This window comes from Myotis lucifugus, unplaced genomic scaffold (genome assembly GCF_000147115.1).
Source record: "Myotis lucifugus unplaced genomic scaffold, Myoluc2.0 scaffold_8, whole genome shotgun sequence".
Lineage (NCBI taxonomy): Eukaryota > Metazoa > Chordata > Mammalia > Chiroptera > Vespertilionidae > Myotis > Myotis lucifugus.
The window spans coordinates 13370412-13379877 of NW_005871056.1; the positions used below are offsets into that span (position 1 = coordinate 13370412).

Here is a 9466-nt window from a genome sequence, read left to right on the forward strand (position 1 = left end):
TTCAGAACTGGAAGGTAACTTGTAGAAATTAAAATAGTTCGGATAAGGATGTTAAGATTATAGATAATTTCTTTCTTTAAAATGATCTTTATTGTTATTACATTTCTTATTTGATATTTAAAAATACAATATACTGTACTAAAGTTAAAAGCTGTTATTTCTATTTCATGTCATTAACTGTAACTTAATCCTCAAATGAAAGTTTAGAATTTAAAAAATGACAATTACCCATAATCTTTCCCTACTTATTGTAGTATATTTAACCACATAATTTTGTATATTCAAATTTTCTGTTATATCTTTATTCTAAAATTAATATTCCCCTCAAATATTTAAATCACAAATTAAAATCTTTAACTTAATATTTTAAAAAGCTGGATTGTATACAACGCTCTGGACGTCCTATTTGTTTAAGCTGTATTTTTAAAGCAGTCATTCCTTTCTAACAGCTAGCAAGGTGTGGACTTAAAGGCCATGAGGCACCCGCAGCACAGTCTTTATATCTTACTTAAATTTGACACAGCCTTAGGAAATAATCTACAACTTCCCTGCAATTAAATAGGCTTTTTTCACCCAACCCCCCAAACCATCAAAAATCCCATATTTTTCTGATATCTAAGTAATTGGTGAAACTCCTCTCTATTTTCATCTCACTGTAACACATACAAATCCTTGGCTAAAAAATAAAATATTTAAATAAATAGGAATCATGTATGCTTTGGAAATAAGTTTTTATTCATTTTGCTACTAATATATCCTTAGAGTAATTTGAAATGTCATAAAAACGAATAATGCAAGAGTAATATAGTTGCTTAAATTCTTTGACATAGAAACTTCTCTTTCAGCGATTTAGCTAAAGAAAATAATTTTTAAAAAGTGAAATATGTGCATGAAGATATTCACTATATGTAATGATATTAGAATAAATAGTAATTGTATAGTAATAAAAAACTAAAAACTACCTAAAACTGCTTAGTAAATTATGTGATATCACTAAGATTAACTATTATGCTGCCATTATGACAAATTTAAAAGCTAAGTGGACACAAAGATTTAAATGATCTAACAGTGAAAGAAGCAAAAATGCTACATGTACTATAACTGTCATTAAGTAAAAAATGTAAACATGCTAACAAGGACTGTAAGGAACTAAGAAGAAGTAGTTTAAAATCACTTAAAGCCACTTAGCATTTCATTTTTCATGCCTAACACTTAAAATTCAGACCAAAGACTCATTTTCAGATGCCAAAGTACATACCTGCCTGTACGAGAGATTGGTCTTTTGATTTTAAGAAGAAGTAGTAGTTTATATGTGATTGTGTGTTTTTTAAAAAAAAATTTTCACAAGTTTTCAGTAATAAAAATATCTTAAAAAGATTTAATGTAAAATGAGACAAATCCAATGGCCAAAATTCAAAAGCAAAAGTCATTTTGTTCTAGTTCCTAATCTTATTTCTAAATGTATCACCTACCTGCTTCTAAGGTTTTAAAAGTAAACATTATCTATGTTCTAATCCTGAAGCCCTGAATTCATACATAGCAGTATAGGTAGGCTGAGAGTCTATTTACAGAGAGCTAGACTGAACTTTGCATGTGAGCACATACAGAAAATGATAAAGATCGTTGTGTCCTATCAGTAATTTACAGAATTGTGATTTGCTCCACCCAGTACACCTATAATTGAATTCTTCAGCCATAAAATCACTGGGACCAAACAAGTTCAGATATCTTTTATCTAAACTCTTTTTTCTCCCTTACCATCAGTTAACATATTTCTTATGGGATTTTTCTTCTTTTTATAGATTCATTTGTCTTAGTTATAAATTAACTCCACAAATAACTCTCCCAACCACCCCAGCTCTACTGTTTCCTGTGTACCACGTTTCTTTTTATTTGCACAATTTATGATATAGGAGCCATTTAAACTACCAGTTGGAAAATGATGTCTTGGGAATCATGTCTAGATTAAAAATATATATATTCCTAAGGATAAATGTTCACAGGCAGAGATTCTTCTCATAACTGGGCACCCTAGCAAAGAAGCGAAATGTAACTGCTGAAGACTTCTGTTGTTTCTTTTTTACTCTAAAAATGTGGTAAAATATAGATAACAAAAATTTACCACCTTAATCATTTTTAAATGTACAGTTCTGTGGCATTAAGTACATTCACAATGTTTTGTAACCATCACCACTATCCAGCTCCAGAACTTTTTCATCTTCCCAAACTGAAACTATACTCATCAAACATTAACTCTCCAACTCAGCCCTGATAGCCACCATTCTACTTTGTGTCTCTATGCATTTGACTACTCTAGGTACAACTTCTGTTGTTCTTGTTACACCTAAAATCTATGAAATAGTGTGATTTACTAAATTGGTTGAACACACAAGAGACCGGCAAAAAATCTGGGGAAGAATTCCTAATACTTAGCATTTCATTTTTCATGCCCAGACACTTAAAATTCAAACCAAATACTGATTTTCAGATGCCAAAGTACATACTTGCCACTTACTTCATCTTTCAAGAGCTTCATGTTTGGATTTAAAGTGGCTTTAGGTTTTTCTAAACTTAAATTGATTTTCTAAGCAAACTTAATGCTGCTATTGATTTCCTTTAAGAAACAAAGTTCACTCAGTACTCTTTGTATTTATTGAATTCCCAGACATTTTACCTAAAAGTAATATGATATTCTCTCATCTTCACTATTTAAATATAAGACTACTAATTCTAAGTTCTTGTTCAAATGCTGTCTTGGGTAATGAAGACTGGTGGATCAAGAGATTATTAATGAGATCTAAATACTTTCACAGTTTTGGTTTGAACATTCAAATCAGACACTGCTTATCACCAACTAAAAACTTGGCTAAGAGGTGGTTCCCAAGGAGGCAAAGTCTTGTGGAATTTTCCCACTCATAGGTTTTCCAAGAGACCAGAGGTATTAAGTGGAGATCAAACTTGCGGGGGTAAGGATGGTAGCGTATGGACAGAATTAAGAAACACAGCTCAAAGGATACTCTTGATGAAAACAATGGCCCTGCTTCTCCCTGTTCTAAGATTTGTAAACAAACAGAAACTCACTCTATAAATCAGTGAAAATCTAATTTAAGAATTATTATTTAGTGACTCCAATATTATTTTTAAAGAATTTTTTAATTTGGAAATAATTTGAGGCTTACAGAAAAGTTGCAAAGATAGTAGAGTTCCTATGTACCCTTCATCTAGATGCCTCTACTGTTACATTACATATTACGACCATAGTACAGTGATCAAAACTAATATATTAACATTGGCACACTACTATAAGCTACTTTGCTTAGATGTCACCAGTTTTTTTCCATTAATGTCCTTTCTCAGTTCTAGGACCCAATCTAGGATCACATATTACATTTGTTTCATGTCTCCTAATTCTCCTTCAAATCTGTGGCAGTTCCTCAGTCTTTTTTTTTTAAATAGCTTTATTGAGGTATAAGTTATATATGAAATACTGCATATATGTAATGTACAGTTCTTCTGTCTTTACTTGTCTTTTATGCTCCTGACACTGTTAAAGAATGCTGGTCAGTCCTGGCTGGCGTGGCTCAGTAGTTGAGCATCAACCTATAAACCAGGAGGTCATGGTTCAGATTCCCAGTCAGGGCACATGCTCAATCCCCAGTGTGGGTCCTGCAGGCTCAATCCCCAGTGTGGGTCCTGCAGGAGTCATCCAATCAATGATTCTCTCTCATCATTTATGTTTCTATCTCTCTCTCCCTCTCCCTTCCTCTCTGAAATCAATAAAAATATATTTTTTAAGTTTTTTTGAAAAAAGAAAAAAGAATGCTAGTCAGGTATTTTACAGAATGTCTCTCCATTTAGGTTTGTCTAAGGTTTTTCTCATGATTCAGTTGAGGTTATGGATTTTTAAAAAATATGTTTTTATTGATATCAGAAAGGAAAGGAGAGGGAGAGAGAGATAGAAACATCAATGATGAGAGAAGCATTGATTAGCTGCCTCCTGCACACCACCTACTCAGGATCAAGTCTACAACCTGGGCACGTGCCCTTGACCAGAATCGAACCTGGGACCCTTCACTCCGCAGACTGATGCTCTATCCACTGAGTCAAACCAGCTAGGAAGAGGTTATGGATTTTTTAGAAGAATAACAAAGGCATGATGTGCCCTTTTCAGGGGGTATGAGCTCAATATATCTTATTACTGCAATATTAACCTCAATCACTTGGTTAAGGTGGTGTCTGCCAGGATTCCCCCTGTAAAGACACTATTTTTCCCTTTGTAGTTAATAAATATTTGGGGAGGAGATACTTTGAGGTTATGCACATACTCGGTTTCACCTTACACTGTAATCAATTTTAGTATTCATCTTGCCTACACAATTATTACTGCGGTTCTTTAGTGGCAATTTTCTATTTCCCTTATTCCTTTTATGTTTATTAATTTAAATTCCTCTGTAAGGAAAAGTTCTCTTTCCATTTCTTTATTTATTCAGCATTTATTTGTATCAGTATGGAATCATGAATATATATATTTTATATGGGAGAGCTATAATCTAATTCTATGATTATTTATGTTATTGTTCAAATTATTCCAGCTTTGACCTTTGGGAGCTGGAACTTGAGTATTGGATATTGGATACTTTCTTCTTTGTGACCAGGAATCATGGTTGCATGGCCTATAGGGAACCAGGCAAAATATTTTAATTTTTATCTTTATTTAATTATAAGTATCACAGGAACCTAAAATAATATACTTATACTTGAGACTTATTTCTAAGGATATGAGTTATTTCTCAACTTCTATGTCACTTTCTTATCTTTGTTTTGTCTTAGACAATACATTTCTGTGCTCTCCCTCAATTGACTGGTAAATTATAAAGTAGAAAGTATTCTGATAGTCAAAATAAAAGCTCTCTAAGAAATTTTACAACAAAATACTGTGAAGACTTTTCATGTTATTAAAAAAAGGTATTCTTTAGACCATTTAATATAAGAAATTCTGAGTTTACTTACTGTTAAAGGGTGACTCTTGTTTGAGAAAATGGTCTTCTTGTATATCTGTGGTTTAGAATTGGCTCTTTTCAAATCTAAACAATCAAAAAGAAAGAAGATTTTTAATATACACACAATATTCAACTTTTTTAGACAACCAGGTTGCCAAAGTATACAAGTACAAATAAATTTATTTTTTTCTGTTGGATTTCATTCTGAATGTTTGCTTTCCCTGAGCTTGGTTTTGTATCCTTTACAAGTAACCAACAGCTACTGACTCGTAAATCATGCAGGGCTGTAGAATCTTTCCGTAGAGACATATATTAGATTCACTTCACCTACTTTCTGAGTTCTGTCATTAATCATGAGCTAAGGTCCTGTATCTCATCCAACTTTTACATCATATTAATAATGACACTTACCTTATTGTATGGACTTAAGAAAACTTTATCTTAAAAGGATTAATAACCTCAAAAGATAGATGTTTGATAAAGTTATACACAGTGAAGATATTTATTAAAATATTATCTCATTCTAGATGGCACATGGCTGTTAAGCCTAAGGGAAAGTACAGTGATGCATCACAACCACTTAGGAATAGTAGATGCAGCACAATCCAGGTGAAGCTGATTTTTAAAAGGAAGACTCAGAGAGCGCATTATCTGAGTAAAAGTGCTGAAGGTCTTAGGATACATATCCTTGGCTCTTATGAAGGGCTCAGGGATCTTAGAATAGTTGTACATTCCCTAAAGACAAAACAGCATCTACTGCCAAAAGCCTTATCATCAGGGCCTTAATAGACCCAATATCCAGATTCAATTTTCTGCATAGTCGAACCTACAAAAAATTATAATTTTTTCTTTTAAAATTCTGCACCTTTCCAATTGGAATTTGCAAAAACTATGCAGTTATTCATGTAAGACATAAAAGTAGTGGGTCATGAATATAAAATCTTTCCCCTTTTTGTATTTCTAATATGAAAGGATGGAAACTATAGCCACTATACTTTGATTATTTGTTTCTCCAACATTGCTTAGTACTTTTGTTTGGAAATGGAAAACCTCTTAATGTAGACTCAACCTCAATAATAAGGTAACAATTTGTTTTCAAAATGGGACATGTTCTTTTATAAAGAGCTAATTTGCCAGTGTTTTAGACCTACATGTTTTGTTTTCTGACTAACTGCTTACCTGTATCTTGGCAATTTATATAAGTACTCTCTAATTTGTTGTCAAAACAAAAGCAGTATCCACACCAAAACTCTTCATGATATATAACATGTATAAAATATGAGAAACAAATTTAGAATGGATTACGACTTTGACTTTTTTTTACATGTAAGTCAACTTAAAAAGGGCTTAAATACGTGAAAACAATAAGAAAAATATTAATAAAGATAATTTGAACAAAATCTCTATCTGAAAAATTAAAGAATGCTGACTCCAGGTTAAAATCATTATAATAGCTTTCCTTCAAACTTGTCTCAATTTCCCTTTGAAATACATATGAATTCATTAAGAAGTAATGAAACTAAAGAAGGAAGAAAGTAAAGATTTTTGGGAACTTCTATTTCTAGCTTGTAGCCCTAAGAGTTGAATCAAACAGAAAACTGGCCAGCTCCTGCGACGTTCAGAGGCAGGCAGAATTCTATAACCTTTCCCAAAACTCTCTCCAACAACTAAGATCTATAATTTCCTTTCTGTATCCATTCAGTATCGTATTGTACCATAGAAGGTATAGTTTCCAGACATAAATTTTATTTTATATGTATTATATTTTATCATATTTATATACATTTTACTTCAAATACATTTTATTTTATAAATATAAACTTTATTATTTATAATATTCATATTAATAAAATATAGGTATATGTGTTAAATTGTAATTAAAAAGTTATATAATTATTAATATAAAGAATATTAATATTTCTTACATTATTTTATAAATAAATATACTAAAATACTATAAAATTATACTATGATATATAGCATTAATTTTAATATAGGGCAGAAACAAGATCCATTCTGGAGGCAATAAATATCAAGGACTATAGTCTTTCCATGTCCTCCCTCTGGCCAATTCAGATTGGCTTATATTCATTAGATTATAAATTAATCTACTCACCCCTGTAAGTCAGAGAATGAGGCTGTGAAGATAGTAGACAAGCCCCTCACATTTCAACAGAACCCACATAAGGTAGGGGCTCTTCATATCTACTCATCCAACTTTTTAATATCTGAATAAGATTTTTATCAGAATTTAAGCAGATAATAATACAGCAAAAGGGCAATTTACTCAGACTAGTTTGTCCAAAATGGTATAAATGGTAAAGTTGATGTAAGACATTTTTTAGAAAATTAACAATGGAAACAACTGAAAACTTATCAAAGAATTACTTCCCCCCAAAAGCTCTGGGCCTAGATAATTTTATAGATTTTTTCCCCCAAAATTTTAAGAAAGAGATAATTTTCTTGCTATATAAACTGTTTGAGTAAAAAAAAAATATGTAGTGACCAAATTAATTTTTCAAAAGTAGTATAATATTGATATTAAAAAACAAGAACAAAGAGAAAAATACTAATACCATGTATTAAGCTAATATTATAAATAAAATGCTAATCAACAAATTCAACAGTATACTAAAAGAATAAATCACCATAATCAAGTTACATTTATCTCAGAAAGGCAAAGACAACTTAATATTAGAAAACCTATTAAAATAATGGTCAGAGCACTAGTCAAATTTTAAAAAGAAAACATGATTATCTCAAAAATGCAAAATAACCCTTGAATTCAACATCCATTCTTGATACTATTTCTTTAAAAAATCTAAGAAACTTTAATAACAAGAATATTTGTTTCAAACTTAATTGTGAAATACTATAGCAGCATTTCCCCAAATGTGTTCTATAGATAACTAGTTCCTTAAGATTTTTCCAACAAAAAAGCTTCCACCATAAAATATATTTGCATATGTTGTTCATCTTTGGAGATTAATAAAGTACATTAATATTGTATATAGTCTGTAGGCCCTAAATTAAAAACATACACAGTATCAACAATAACAATCTGCTTAACTGTTTAACTCACTCCTTCTCAAACTTATTTGAACATTTGTTTCTTCACTTTCCATTATTTCATTCCTCAACCCACTTTACTATGATTTGTCACCTATCTTTTTACTGAAAGTCAAGCAAAAGTAACGTGTTAGCTCCTTCTTGCTAAAGCCATTTAACTTTTCTTGATTTTCATTCTATTTATCCAGTGGTGCACTGGTAAAGGTTCAACAATGGCTTTCCTTGTAGGGCAGTGGTTCTCAACCTTGGCTGCACATTAGAATCACCTGGGAATCTTTTTAAAATCCTGATTTCTGGGCCTCATCCTCTGGAAATTCTGTTTCTTGTTATGGGGTGGGGCACAACATTAGTAACAAAAGAAACAGAATTTCCAGAGGATGAGGCCCAGAAATCAGGATTTTAAAAAGATTCCCAGGTGATTCTAATGTGCAGCCAAGGTTGAGAACCACTGTTGTAGGGAAAAACACTCTGATTTATACTGTTTGCCAATATCTGTGGTGTAAACGCTCCCACCAGGATTGATTTCAGGTTACCAATGTAATGTCACTGAGAACAGAATGGGGAAGAGCTGTAGTAGCACACAACAGTATACAGTATCTACACAATACAGATACAATCAACATGAACACCTCAAAAGTGCAAAATAATTAGGAAGTGATGCAATTGGTGTGTTCATTACTTCTGTTTTTAAGACCACTTGTTAAATTGCAAGTATATACCATTTAATTTTTAATAATGGCTGTGGATAACAATCAGCTCACAAAAATCCTGAAAATTTCACAATTGACTTCTACAAGCCAGTCTGAGCTGGCTCCTGCCTCTGCAGCATTTGACATTTCGACCATCCTCTACTATTAAAACTACCTCCTCCCTTTGCTTCCCAGAGACCAGTTTCTCTGAATTCTTACCCTACCACAGAACTGCTATTTTTGTCTGTTCTCTTGGTACCACTTCTTTCTGAGACCTTCTATTTTATGTGTTCTGCAAGTTCCTTCTTGGTCTCACTGTCACCCATAAACACTTGACAGTAGCTCCCAAACTTTCTTCTCTTATCACAACTCTTCTCTCAAGAGTTCTAAATCTGTTTTTCCATGTTTCTTTTGAACACCCCTGTCTGAGGTTCTTCAGGAACCTCAAACTCAACATCACCCAAACTGACTTCTCCCTCTGAAGAAGTAAAGAAACATAATTCAACACATAATTGGAGCACTTCTTGTTCCCTGCAAGATTAAAAGAAATTCCGTTCTCTACTTGTCTTTTAAAGTACAATAAAGGAGATTCAATTTATATCCACAACCAACCCTTCCTTCATCTCCTTTCTCCAAATATTTTCCCCCTTCCCTTCGATTTTTTTTCATACACCATTCTCTCCAAAGTATCTCCTTCATTAAAGCCTT

General features: G+C 32.2%; 1 protein-coding gene across 2 annotated transcripts in view; it reads right to left on the bottom strand.

The window, feature by feature from the left end:
* Positions 1 to 5104, bottom strand: part of PPARG (peroxisome proliferator activated receptor gamma) — a 106096-nt gene extending 100992 nt beyond the window's left edge. The window contains exon 1 of one of the 2 annotated variants that reach the window (XM_014451314.2): positions 5011 to 5104. The gene's annotated coding sequence lies outside the window, so the exon portion shown is untranslated. The remainder of the gene's footprint in view (positions 1 to 5010) is intronic. The other variant, XM_023749650.1, reaches the window with a different exon arrangement.
* Positions 5105 to 9466: the final 4362 nt, after the last annotated feature.